Below are 11,832 nucleotides of genomic sequence, written 5' to 3'. Positions count from 1 at the left end.
GTCAGGAGAGAAAGATGCTTCTACAGTGATGATCTCTACTCTCTGTGGGAATGCAGGGTGCTCTGAAACACTTGACAGACTGTCTCTGTGTCTCTGTTTCATGTCCGGGCTGTTTCAATAGAAGATGAACCTTTATTTTATCCCCACGAGGTAATTCAGGTGTTCACTCAGCTGTAACACCCAGTACAATACACACACATGCACTGGACAGGACCTGTACACAGTAATTAGCATTTTCCTGATACAGAGAGGTGTATGAGCAAACTGCCAGTCTGTCTGCTGCCAGGGAGAAGGTGGGGGTTGGTGCACCTCCACAGGGCCCAAGGGTAAAAGCGGAAGAGAAGGGGGATGAGCTTGGTGAAAATACAGAGAGCAGCGGAGATATTAAACTCCCTCACCCATGGCCATACGTGAGGGAGATGTTTGTTATTATCTGCGCATAAAACCATTCATGTTGATGCGAATTGTGTCGACCCAAAACCCAGGAACGTTTGGCTTTTGTACCTGTCCCCACACTGGTGTTCTTTGCTTGTGTTCTAGATGGTGGTTGTTCACCGTTGAAACATTCATTTTCTAACAAAGACATTATTACAAGTTGAAATAGAAGATCTTTGAGGTTCTATTAATATAAAGTGTGGTCCATTTAACAGTTACTCTATAAAACAGTTGGTAGTTATCAGTACTTTTTACTTTTCGAAGCCAATTCTTCTTTACTTTTACTTGAGTAAAGAAGTTTAGTCAGTACTTTACTTTTACCAGAGTATTTTTAAACACGAGTATCTGTACTTTTATTTGAGTAAAGGATGTTTGTACTTTTGCCATCTCTGCCCAGGGGGTGAACTGGCACCTCAAGCAGTCAGTCCACACTCCGTATTATTTTTGTCCAATTGGGACTTGAACCTGGAACCCTTCGACTCCAAAACAAAGTCCATACAGACTGTGCCATAGCCTCCCCAATAGGTACATAGTGCTGAGTTTTGATGTTTCAACAACAGAAACTACAGGGAGGTAAACGATACAGGAACTGACTTTAAAGGTGTCTCAGTACCCTGAATTACAAACATCAATGCTGTTGACTGATGGAGCATCTTAAGCATTGACCCTTGTTCATCTGCTCTGAAACAATAATCAGTGTTTACAATGTTGGTTATCAAAATTGGCTATACTTATCGTGCCACATATTGCTACCAATGTCCACTGTTTAAAACTAGAACCAGCTGGATGGAGGCAGCTGGTGGTGCACCTGTACAACAACTTTTCAATAGAGGGTCAGCCCACCTGGAGTTAGCCTGGCTGAAGTTCTTTCTAGCTTTGTGGCTATCCGCTTTATCCATGCACAGTAACTTTGCTTGGTTCTTGTGTAGTTGTAGAATTTGTTTAAAGAGAAATAATCCGTACACACACTGTACTGCTACGTTGAAAGCTTCATACTCAATGTCACAAACATGGCAAGCTACCAGACTTGCGATTCCCCTTTTTTCTACTGAGATAGTTCAGGGCCCAATTATGAACCAGTTATTTTGTAGTTACACTACTTTTAACCTTTTACACAGATCTCTCAGCAGAATGTCGGAAAGCAGACAACAAACACAAAAAGAACCTGAGCATTAATATCTGCAGGATGGCTGAAAGTGACAAATCCCATCCTCTCCAGAGCTGACACACTTGTGTGTGTGTCTTTATGTGTGTGTTAGTGTCACAAAGACCATATGGTGGAGGAACCACCCACTCATCGGGACCAGCCACACCTTCCTGTGAAAACACACAAAGGCAACCCAGTCTGCCCCTTCCCAGTCACACACACACACACACACACACACACACACACACACACACACACACACACACACACACACACACACACACACTTCCTCTATATGTTAGACGTATCTCTTATTGATGGTTTATCTCTCTCTTTCTTTGTGTGTGTGTGTGTGTGTGTGTGTGTGTGTGTGTGTGAGAGAATGTTTCAGTGTTGAGGTATTGCATTCCCACCCTGCAGCCGTGCTCCCATAGTGCGTGTGTGTTACATCATTACATGATCATCACATATTGTTTTTGTTGGAGTGTGTGTGTCTGCTGGGAGTTGAACTCTAGTGATTTCACCACATGAGGGATGGGACCCTGTCACACACACACACACACACACACACACACACCTTGAACCAATTCACCGTGTGTGTGTTATCTTTTTTACATCTCATTTTAAACGGAAATGGTCTTTTAACTTCTGGAAACTGAAGATAACAACCGTACTCTGAGTATGGTGTGACGTTTATGGACCAAGTAATCTGCAGATAAAGCGGTGATATAAATGATCGTAGCTGCAGCCTTAGATAATGATTGACACACACACACACACACTCACACACACACACACACACACACACACACTTGAATGTTTCATTTTATGAGTTGGTCAGAGGGGGTTTCCATCAGTATACGGACCTATCATGACGCTCTCACATGCCAACATCATGATATCACTTTTACAGATATCACAGCTGACAGTGAATGCAACACTTCATATATTCAGAGACAGCAAAGCAGAAACTCTACTCTGTCTCTCCTGTATATCCTCTTAATCCCTCCTTCTTTCTGTCCTTTTGCCTCCCTCCTCTTGTCCTGTTGCTCCCTTTCCTTCTTCCTCTCCGTATCTTTCCTTACAGCCATCCTCCTCTTCACTCTCTCTTAGCTTATCTTCTGCTTCAGTCTTTCCTTCCTCTGACCCACATGTCTGCATGGCCTATTTTCACCGTCTTCCTCAACTTTTCATCCCTTCTTCACTTCTCTCCTCGAGTCTATCTGACGTAACCAGTGAAGCAGCAATAATACTATTATCTATAAATACCCCATCACTCCTCGTGCTGTCAGACAGCGGAAGCCTCTCTGTGCTCTCATCCTCTTCCTTCTGTCCTTTATTTATAATATATGTTAGATGTTCTGGACTCTGCTGTGTTAGCCAGAGGGACTTTATCTCCTCCTCTCGTGTTGAAAGCAGAAAGAAAGTATTTCAAATCAAATTGAGTGAAGTTGGCATGTTTCAGAAACACAGTGGGGATCACCCAGAGTCACTCTGAATCCAGTGATGATTTACAGATAACCTGCATGTTATAAAGAGAGGAACAGGAAACTGTGTGTACCTGGAGTCAGTGTAAACTAGACAGTGTGCAAATTAAGATTTCTACATCTAAGGAAAAAAAAGCAACAGCAGCTCAGTGTGGCTTTGTTTGTCTCACTCCATGACATTTGAAATAATCCGCTGACAAAAATGTCAAATATGTATCACATTTTTGATCATTAGATGTGTCTATAATCATTCACTTCTGATTTGTAGTGTTGTCTGAATGTATACTGAATAATTGTATACCTAGTACACTTAAAGTATCACACAATGCATACTGAAAGTAGGCTACAACCAATGATTGCTAACCCAGCATTAAATCACTTTGTGACGTGCTGAAAAATAGTGAGACAGCAGGTCCATCACAAACCCATGAGCTGTGGCACGAACATAACATTGTGTGTGTGTGTGTGTGTGTGTGTGTGTGTGTGTGTGTGTGTGTGTGTGTGTGTGTGTGTGTGTGTGTGTGTGTGTGTGTGTGTGTGTGTTGGGGAGGGTGGGGTTAGTGAGTGAGGCACTGTGGAAAGAGCCCTTGTCAGTACCTACCTGGGTAACCCATACAATGAAAGCCCTTTGTCCGGCTCGCTGGAGGCTTCTGATGTGAAGCAGCAGCAGTAGGATATGTCGGGTTAGCGTTCCTACATCCGCTCTGAGGATCAGCAGAAGCTAACAGTGAGCGGGATGTCAGTGAGAACACAAACAGCAGTGCTTCATTGCCTCCTGTGCATCTATCGCCTGTTTGAAGGTATCTCCGTCCAGCACCGCCACTAACAAGACATCCTACTAGAGAAAAACACATAACACAATGTGGATTTAAAAAATAAATGCCATCTCAGAAGAGGGTCTAAAATCTTAAGGATTGAAATGTTCACAATATCATGTCTGGGTCTCTGTCTGGGTCTCTATTGGAGACGGATGGATCTGCTCAGTTGTTTCCAGAGTCTCTCGTCCCCTCTCCCCAGTTGGTTTCTCCGTTTATCTCTCAGACCAGGATCCCTCGCTCTCCCTGGGGAGATGTTTCATGTTCTCACCTTCCGCTTTAACAGAGAGACAAGAACAACACCCCCTCCCTCGCTGAAGCACTCCCATTTTTAAATTAGGCCAGTCAAGCGCGTCACCGTGTCCTCTACATGCGCTCTCTCTCAGGTTATAGAGGATGAGTTCCAGCAGCTGTCTCCGGCTCTACATCATGATGTGTCAATAAGCAGAGGGTTCAGACTGACCTGATGCTTCGGACCTGACCGTTCTAATCATTTCAAGTCTTCAATGATAACTATGAAGCTGAATGTCTGGCAGTAGTCCAACTCAAAGCTGTTTCATTGGGAATAATAAACCTGTTAATAATCACAGCAGAATATGGCAGGGTAATAATTAAACATTGACCTCTGTCTTTATCCTTTCTGAATTACTCTGAGCATTAAAAACGATCCATGTGTTCGCCTCTCCACACACATTTGCTTTATTGTGATGGTCATCAATAGTTTAAATTAGCTTTAACTGCCAGACATTTTTAGTAACAATTTTTGAATTATTTTTTCATTTAATCATGTCACTAGTTATTGGCTCAATTAAATATCAGAACTCACATTTCCCCACAATGGGAGGTGTGGTCTTTGTGGCAAATCCTCTCATTGGATGATTTTAACCAGAAATGAGGTTTGGGATTTTTGCTTTAAAAAAATATCTTATTATTACTTGATAAATCCACTCTCAAAATGTTTGGTGATTACATTGATTGATTGACTAATCAGTGAAGTTGCCATTTATGAGCTATTGTTCCACTATATTAATCAAAAGGAGAAATATGAACATTACGTTTTTATTGCAAAGATCAAATAAAGTCCACATTTCAGTGTTTACTGTACTGTGTGGGGTTTCTTAAACGTTTTTAAACATGTTTTACTGCTGATATACACACTGCGCTCTAGAGTCTTGCAGTAGACCTGTACAACAACTGTAGTTCCCCCCAGCAGACGCACATTAATAACATCATCATCAATATGTGGGATAGTGCAGTCGGATTCTCAAAGCACTGCTGTCTCTTTTCCTAAGTCCTTTTGAATTCTCCTATCCACTTTTCCTTAACCCCGTGACGTTTCACACAGAGGTCAATGAACATATCATAGGAGAAGATGAGAGGAGCTGATTTTTGGACAATTCAACCATACCCCAGTGTAACATTATTAACCAGAACGTTTCACAATAGTTGAGAATACTGCTGAAGCTTGGATTTTGATATCTTTTACCGATGACTTGTTTTTATTGAGCTGTTGCTCAGAGTTATCTTTGTCTCTTTGCTCTTATCAGTCCGGGTGAACCATTGTACAGCGTTTGGTTTTCACCATCAAAACAAGCCTTTAATTAAAAAACAGGAATTTATAACGAGGACTTTATCCTTAAAGGATACATAGCCATTCAGACAAAGATCCTGGCCCTCTGCTGTGGCAGGAGAATCAAACCGTGGGGCTGCTGTATTGATGTGTCCCCTCCCTCTCCCTGGATACACCCTGTGTTGTGCAGGTCGGCCTCGATCAGTCCCTCGGATAATAAGTTGTGTGTTTGTTCGACAGCGCTGCAGCTCACCTGTACCCAGCTTAGTGAGAGGATGTGTCTATGACAAGCACAGGCTGCCACTGCCTGTGTTCGGGCTGTACCAATACTCCATGCTTCCTTCATCACGCTGATATTCAAGTTTCCAATCAGATTTCCAATCAGATTTCCAACGCTGCGCACACAACACTCACACCATGTAAAGCTCCACACACTGCTGGCAAATGTCACATTGGCCTGTGCTGAAGAGTTTAGAAACATGCTACGCTACATCAGCTTTACCGTGTGTGTGCTCTCACACTAAGGTGTGAGTGTGTGGACAGCTGCAGGGCTGTCACTCACCTCCTGCCCTCCTTCACTCAAACAGACCAACACACTGTGAACACACAAACAGACCAACACACTGTGAACACACAAACAGCTTCCTCCTCACTATCAGACTGTTTGTCTGACAGCATGCGGACCCCATCTGATAATTTAACACCATTTTAAAACGGATTCTTTCACACGTACACTTCAGTCAGACAACTCCCGTGTTTCATTAATATGTTTATTAGAAGCAGCATATAGTTTGAGTTTGGCGTCTAGGCTACAATATACAACACACAGTCTGCAACATGGTCAAAAACTGTAGGTTTCTACTAGAACATATTTACATGCTGTAATATTCATTATGTTGTCATACTGTGTGTGTCTTTGAAGCCAGTCAGCTCCACATGGCTTGTTAGAATTTTGTTACCTGCTAACGAAGGTACTCACACCGAGGGTGGTATATTCACATACTTGAAATTTTTGACTTTAATCATTTTTTAAAGGTCACATTTTGTGGGCACTCCAGAGGCCCGTATGTTAGCAGAGAAACAGTGAGCATCAATGTTACTTCAGTGTTCTGTGTGCTGAACAGAAAATGGAAACACAGTAAATCACTCTTCACAAACATGGCCAACATGCATGCTTCTAACTGTCAGAACATATTCAGTCTCCATATCCTCTCTTTCACTTTTCAAAGTGACATTTAAGTGTTGTCACGGAAACACCATTCTCCTTTGACTCTGTTTACTGCACAACAATAAAAATGGGATTCGATTAAGGCTCATAAAATGCTGACAGCACAGGAAGTACTGTCAGCTCGTCTGCTAGCATGCTGTTCCCTGTATGTAGGAGCAGGACATGGAGCTGTATTGATCCCTTAGGGGGAGACTCAGTATGTATAGGTGCACATGAACATGCATTTCTTTGTTACACAGACACAGGACAAATACACACACATGCACTTTGGAGAGGTCCATAGAGGGGACTTCAGCAGCGCCCTGGAGGTGAACTGGCGCCTCTCTAGCTGCGATACACACACTGTTTTTAGTAAACATTAAGCTGGACCCGTGTGTGTGTGTGTGTGTGTGTGTGTGTGTGTGTGTGTGTGTGTGTGTGTGTGTGTACACATATAATATAGGCAAACATTCTGCACTGCATTTAAACTTATTTTTCCAAATCTTTCAATTATCTCTTTTTATTTTCAAATCAGCAAAAAGCTTAGTGTGCCCCCCCCATGAATGAAGATTGTATTTATTGAAGAGGTGTTCAGCTCACCCTCACACACACACACACACACACACACACACACACACACACACACACACACACACACACACACACACACACACACACACACACACACACACACTGCTCATCACATCACCAGAAGCAGCTGTGGTTCTCTGGGAAACCACAGTGGTTCACACTATGGAAGCTGGCTGTGAAGGGATTTGGCCTGATGGCTCCCTGCATGCACTGCAGCCTCCATTATTTATGGGGTTGCCATGGTAATATATTAATGGGATGGGAGGGGCGGGGTCTGACAGCTGGTAGGATGGAGACAGCCCAACCCCCCTCCAGCACACCTGTGTGTGTGTGTGTGTGTGTGTGTGTGTGTGTGTGTGTGTGTGTGTGTGTGTGTGTGTGTGTGTGTGTGTGTGTGTGTGTGTGTGTGTGTGTGTGTGTGTGTGTTTGTTTGTTCCTTATATATTGCATACAGGGTGGATCCCTATTTACAACATGGATGTTAAATGGCTTCTCTCTTCTCCACTGTCTCAGATGAATCTCATTCCTCGTCTCCCTCCCTCTCCTCCAGCCGCACAGGATTCTGTACTCCAGCCACTTTGCCCTCAACCGGTCAATACCAAAATTAAGTTAAATAAATATAATTCATTCTAATAAAAAGGTGTTTAAAAAGGTTTTTTGTAGTTCAAATGTCCACTTTGTATGTCCATAGGGACACACCCAGGTGCTGTATGGACTGGATATGCTGAATTGTAGGGGGTGGTTTGTTGTGTCTTTTTTTATGTCTTTAAAACCCACTATCTGTCTCTCTGTGATTCATTTGAAACTCCCATGATGCCAAATAAGGTACATACAGAAGCAGGTCACACCAATACATTGAGACCCTAGCTGCTGGTCTCTCCTCACACGTTCACACTTTCACTCTTCGTGCTTCCATCAGCCGTCACACCCTTTAATCCATCTGGAAAGTTTTTTTTAAAAGATGAAATAAAAGGAGGAATAAGGCGAGGAATCTGTCCAGAGTGTAAATAATGAGCGAGCATGAAAAGAACAGCAAGACAAAAAGAGGACAAAAAGTGTGAGAGTGAAACAGAGTGGAACAGCGGGAGCGAGAGACATACTGAAAAAACACAGCGCAATAAGAGAGAGGGACACTGAAAGAGAGAGAAAGAGAGAGAGAGGGAGGGGGGTGTGGGGGCCAGAAGAGAATGCAGAGCTGGGGATCAAAGAAGAGAAAGAGCTGAGCAGCAGCACCAGGTCACTGGAATTCAGAGAGACATTTCTAACTGCAAGCTCTCTCACCCACTCTCTCTCTGTCACGTGCGCACGCACACACACACACACACACACACACACACACACACACACACACACACACACACACACACACACACACAATAAACCTGCAAATACACAATGTGCAATATACCCACACACACTATGCATGCATAAAAAATGCATAGCAAACCTTTTCATGAGCATAGTAAACCCCTACACACACGCACACACACACACACACGCACACTGCAGCAGAGACAAATCAGTGGTGGCGTCCGATAGATTGTATCCCAGCAGATAAGATTTTACAGTCTAATACAAAACTGTGTGTGTGTGTGTTTGCACTGAGTCTCATTAAAGGATAATCGTGCCTCTTAAGATTGCAATGCACCCTGGGATTGGATTGAGCGCTTCAAGCTGGCATTGTAAGGGCGTGTTCACTCTCCCTGCTTTAGCTTCTCCTTTTTTAAAGTCTCTCTCTCTTCTTTCATTTCTCATGTTTTTCTTTTAGGTCAGTAAATCGTCCTTACTAAATGATATATGATGGGGGGGGGGGGGGGGGGGGGGGTGTGTAGGGAAAGAGGGTGGATGCACCTTTAGCGACTTTAGATGCACTTCTTCTTCCTGTAATACCAATCAGGTCCACTTTGCACCACCAATCAATCACAGGCAGTGAGCCAATGCTGACCAATGGTAGCCTCTGATCCCTGTGGGTGAATCAGTCAGGACTAATGCTCTAATGCTCTTCCTTTACTCCAGCCTCTTCCTGCAGCCTGTTTAGTGTTCACATAAAGGACAACTTCAAACATCCGTGTTCTGTTTCTGACTGTATATTCACCAATGCACTTCCACATCAGATAGGGGTGATGCATTCAGGGGCAAAGCCTGTAAATAAACAGATTTTCAGTTTTACTGACACATCAGATAAGTAAATGGGACACAAGGGAAAGTTTTGGTAGATTTAAGTGTGTGTGTGTGTGTGTGAGAGTGTTGTTAGTCTAAAGGTCAGTACTGAACTGGAACATCAGGTCTCACGATTGGGGGTCTTAATGTGACCTTGTAGTTTATGTCGGCATTGATTATGTTTAGCTCTTTGTGTGTGTGTGTGTGTGTGTGTGTGTGTGTGTGTGTGTGTGTGTGCGCTCTGGGTCATTATAAGATTTTGTGTGTGTTTTGTGGGATGTCAGTCACGCAGTGAGCGTCTCTCGAGGGTTGTTGCTGATTATTTTGTACTCTGGTGACTCGATCTTTAGACACACACACACACACACACACATCGTGATCTGTTTCTGTAAATGCCTTGCTCCCTAAACAAATTCTCATTTTTTTTTTTTTTTTAAAGATATTTTTGGGGGGCTTTTTGCCTTTAATCTGATAGGACAGTGGAGAGTGACAGGAAAGTGGGAGAGAGAGTCGGGGTGGGATCCGGAAAGGACCACGGGTCGGGAATCGAACCCGGGTCGCCGGCGTACAGTGCAGGTGCCCCAGCCAGTTGCGCCACGGCCAGGGCCACAAATTCACATTTTAGATTCCGTAAAAACATGTATATTGTTGTCCTATGTGCATATATATATATAAACTATATTTATCTAATAGTTCAAAACGTTTGTACGCTGCAGGAGAAAAAGCATCAGCTCTCTCTTATATCACACCTGATGCAATGCATCTTTTTAATGAACATTTGAAAATGTAAAGAGCTTTTTTTAGGGGATCAAACCAATGATCTGTTCAGCGTCCATCCAAGTAGATCTGGGTGGAACGACCAAGGGACAGGATGGACCTGTGGGTTTGGGTTCAAATCCGACACTGGACAGGAGTGCTGCGGACTCAGGAACACCTGAGCTAGATTTAATAAGTGGCAGGAGTTAGTACAGAGTTCTAGCAGGGTGAAGGCGAGCAGGCTTGGAAGGAGCTGTGTTAATAAAGTCCCTAATCCACTCAAGTAAAGAGTTTGTTAGCCAGGGCTTAACGTTAGCTTCCCAGTGTGCCAGTTTCAGAGTTTCTCTGTTCTACTAGGCTCTGTTCCATTCCTTTACCAGCAAAGACAGAGGTATAGCAGGCCATAGAGGTCGTCATATCTGATGGGTCCATGATCTGTTAGGATGTTTGTCTCACGCAAAGTAGAGCTAGGTGGACCCAGATGCAGTGAGAGGAACTTGCTAACTGAAACTACTTTTTATTTAAGCCTTGGTCCAGACAAGAACTAATGGCTGATGGAACAAATACAACTAATACGGCCTGGACAGACGGTCAGAACAGGCAGGAAAGCACACAGACAGGAAGTGATAAAGATTAACAGATACACTTAAAAACAGGATCCCAACAATCAGTGCTGGAAATATAAAAGTTAAAAACCAAATGATGGGCTTATACTTGAAAGTCACACCACATTGTGGATTTGGAGACTTGTGAGACTCCTTTTCAGTTTTCATGCTCACATAAATATCAGAGTGTGTTCCCAAATGACAGTGGTTCAGTCTGACAGCGAGGACCGCTGGGAAGAGGATCAGGACCCAGTTTGTCCAGTAGGTCAGTGAAGCTGTGCTTCTCGTATCACACGTCATATCTACAGTAAGCCCAGTTACCGTCAGAGACTAGTGCTTATTCATTTACCGTAATTGGTGTTCTCTTCAGCCAGTTCACTCTCATTTCAGATGTGTGGTCAGCCTCACTGACCTCCTTCTCCTCAACACGAGATTCTACTACTGTCTGCCACGCTGCGAACGGTGTGGTAAACCTCAGGGAATCTCGTTTGACTCAAACTCTATCAAGGGAGTCCAAACTTTTTTCCCCGAGGGCCACATTTAGAAATATATACGAAGGGCTGGGCCCCTCTCTAGAGGTGAGGTATATTGCCTCATAAGTTAAGTTACAATATTGGGATTTTTTCTAATCAACTTAGATTTGTTAGACTTTTTTTGTAACTTTAATTGACTGAATTAATTTGTGAATTGTGCTTATTAACATATTAATACTACTGTGTCATATATTTGTACATGCATATTTAAGAAGTACAATATAAGACAAGCACAAGTTTCATGTGTGGGCCATATTTCCTTATAAGCTTTGAATTAGCTGAGGGCCGATTCAAAATGGCCCATGGGCCGCCTTTGGCCCCCGGGCCGTAGTTTGGACACCCCTGCTCGAGATCATCTGAATGGGACACCGGGAACTCTACAGGGTGTAGTGAATGATGGATATCATGAAAGGACAACCGGCCTTTTATATCCTAGCTCTCTGTAAAGTGGTTGCAGCTGACACTTAGGATATGCAAAATGATTACGTGGTTTTTAGAACATACTTATAAATATATGCGAACTGTG

This window comes from Eleginops maclovinus, chromosome 18 (genome assembly GCF_036324505.1).
Source record: "Eleginops maclovinus isolate JMC-PN-2008 ecotype Puerto Natales chromosome 18, JC_Emac_rtc_rv5, whole genome shotgun sequence".
Taxonomy (NCBI): domain Eukaryota; kingdom Metazoa; phylum Chordata; class Actinopteri; order Perciformes; family Eleginopidae; genus Eleginops; species Eleginops maclovinus.
This window is presented reverse-complemented; position numbering follows the sequence as displayed.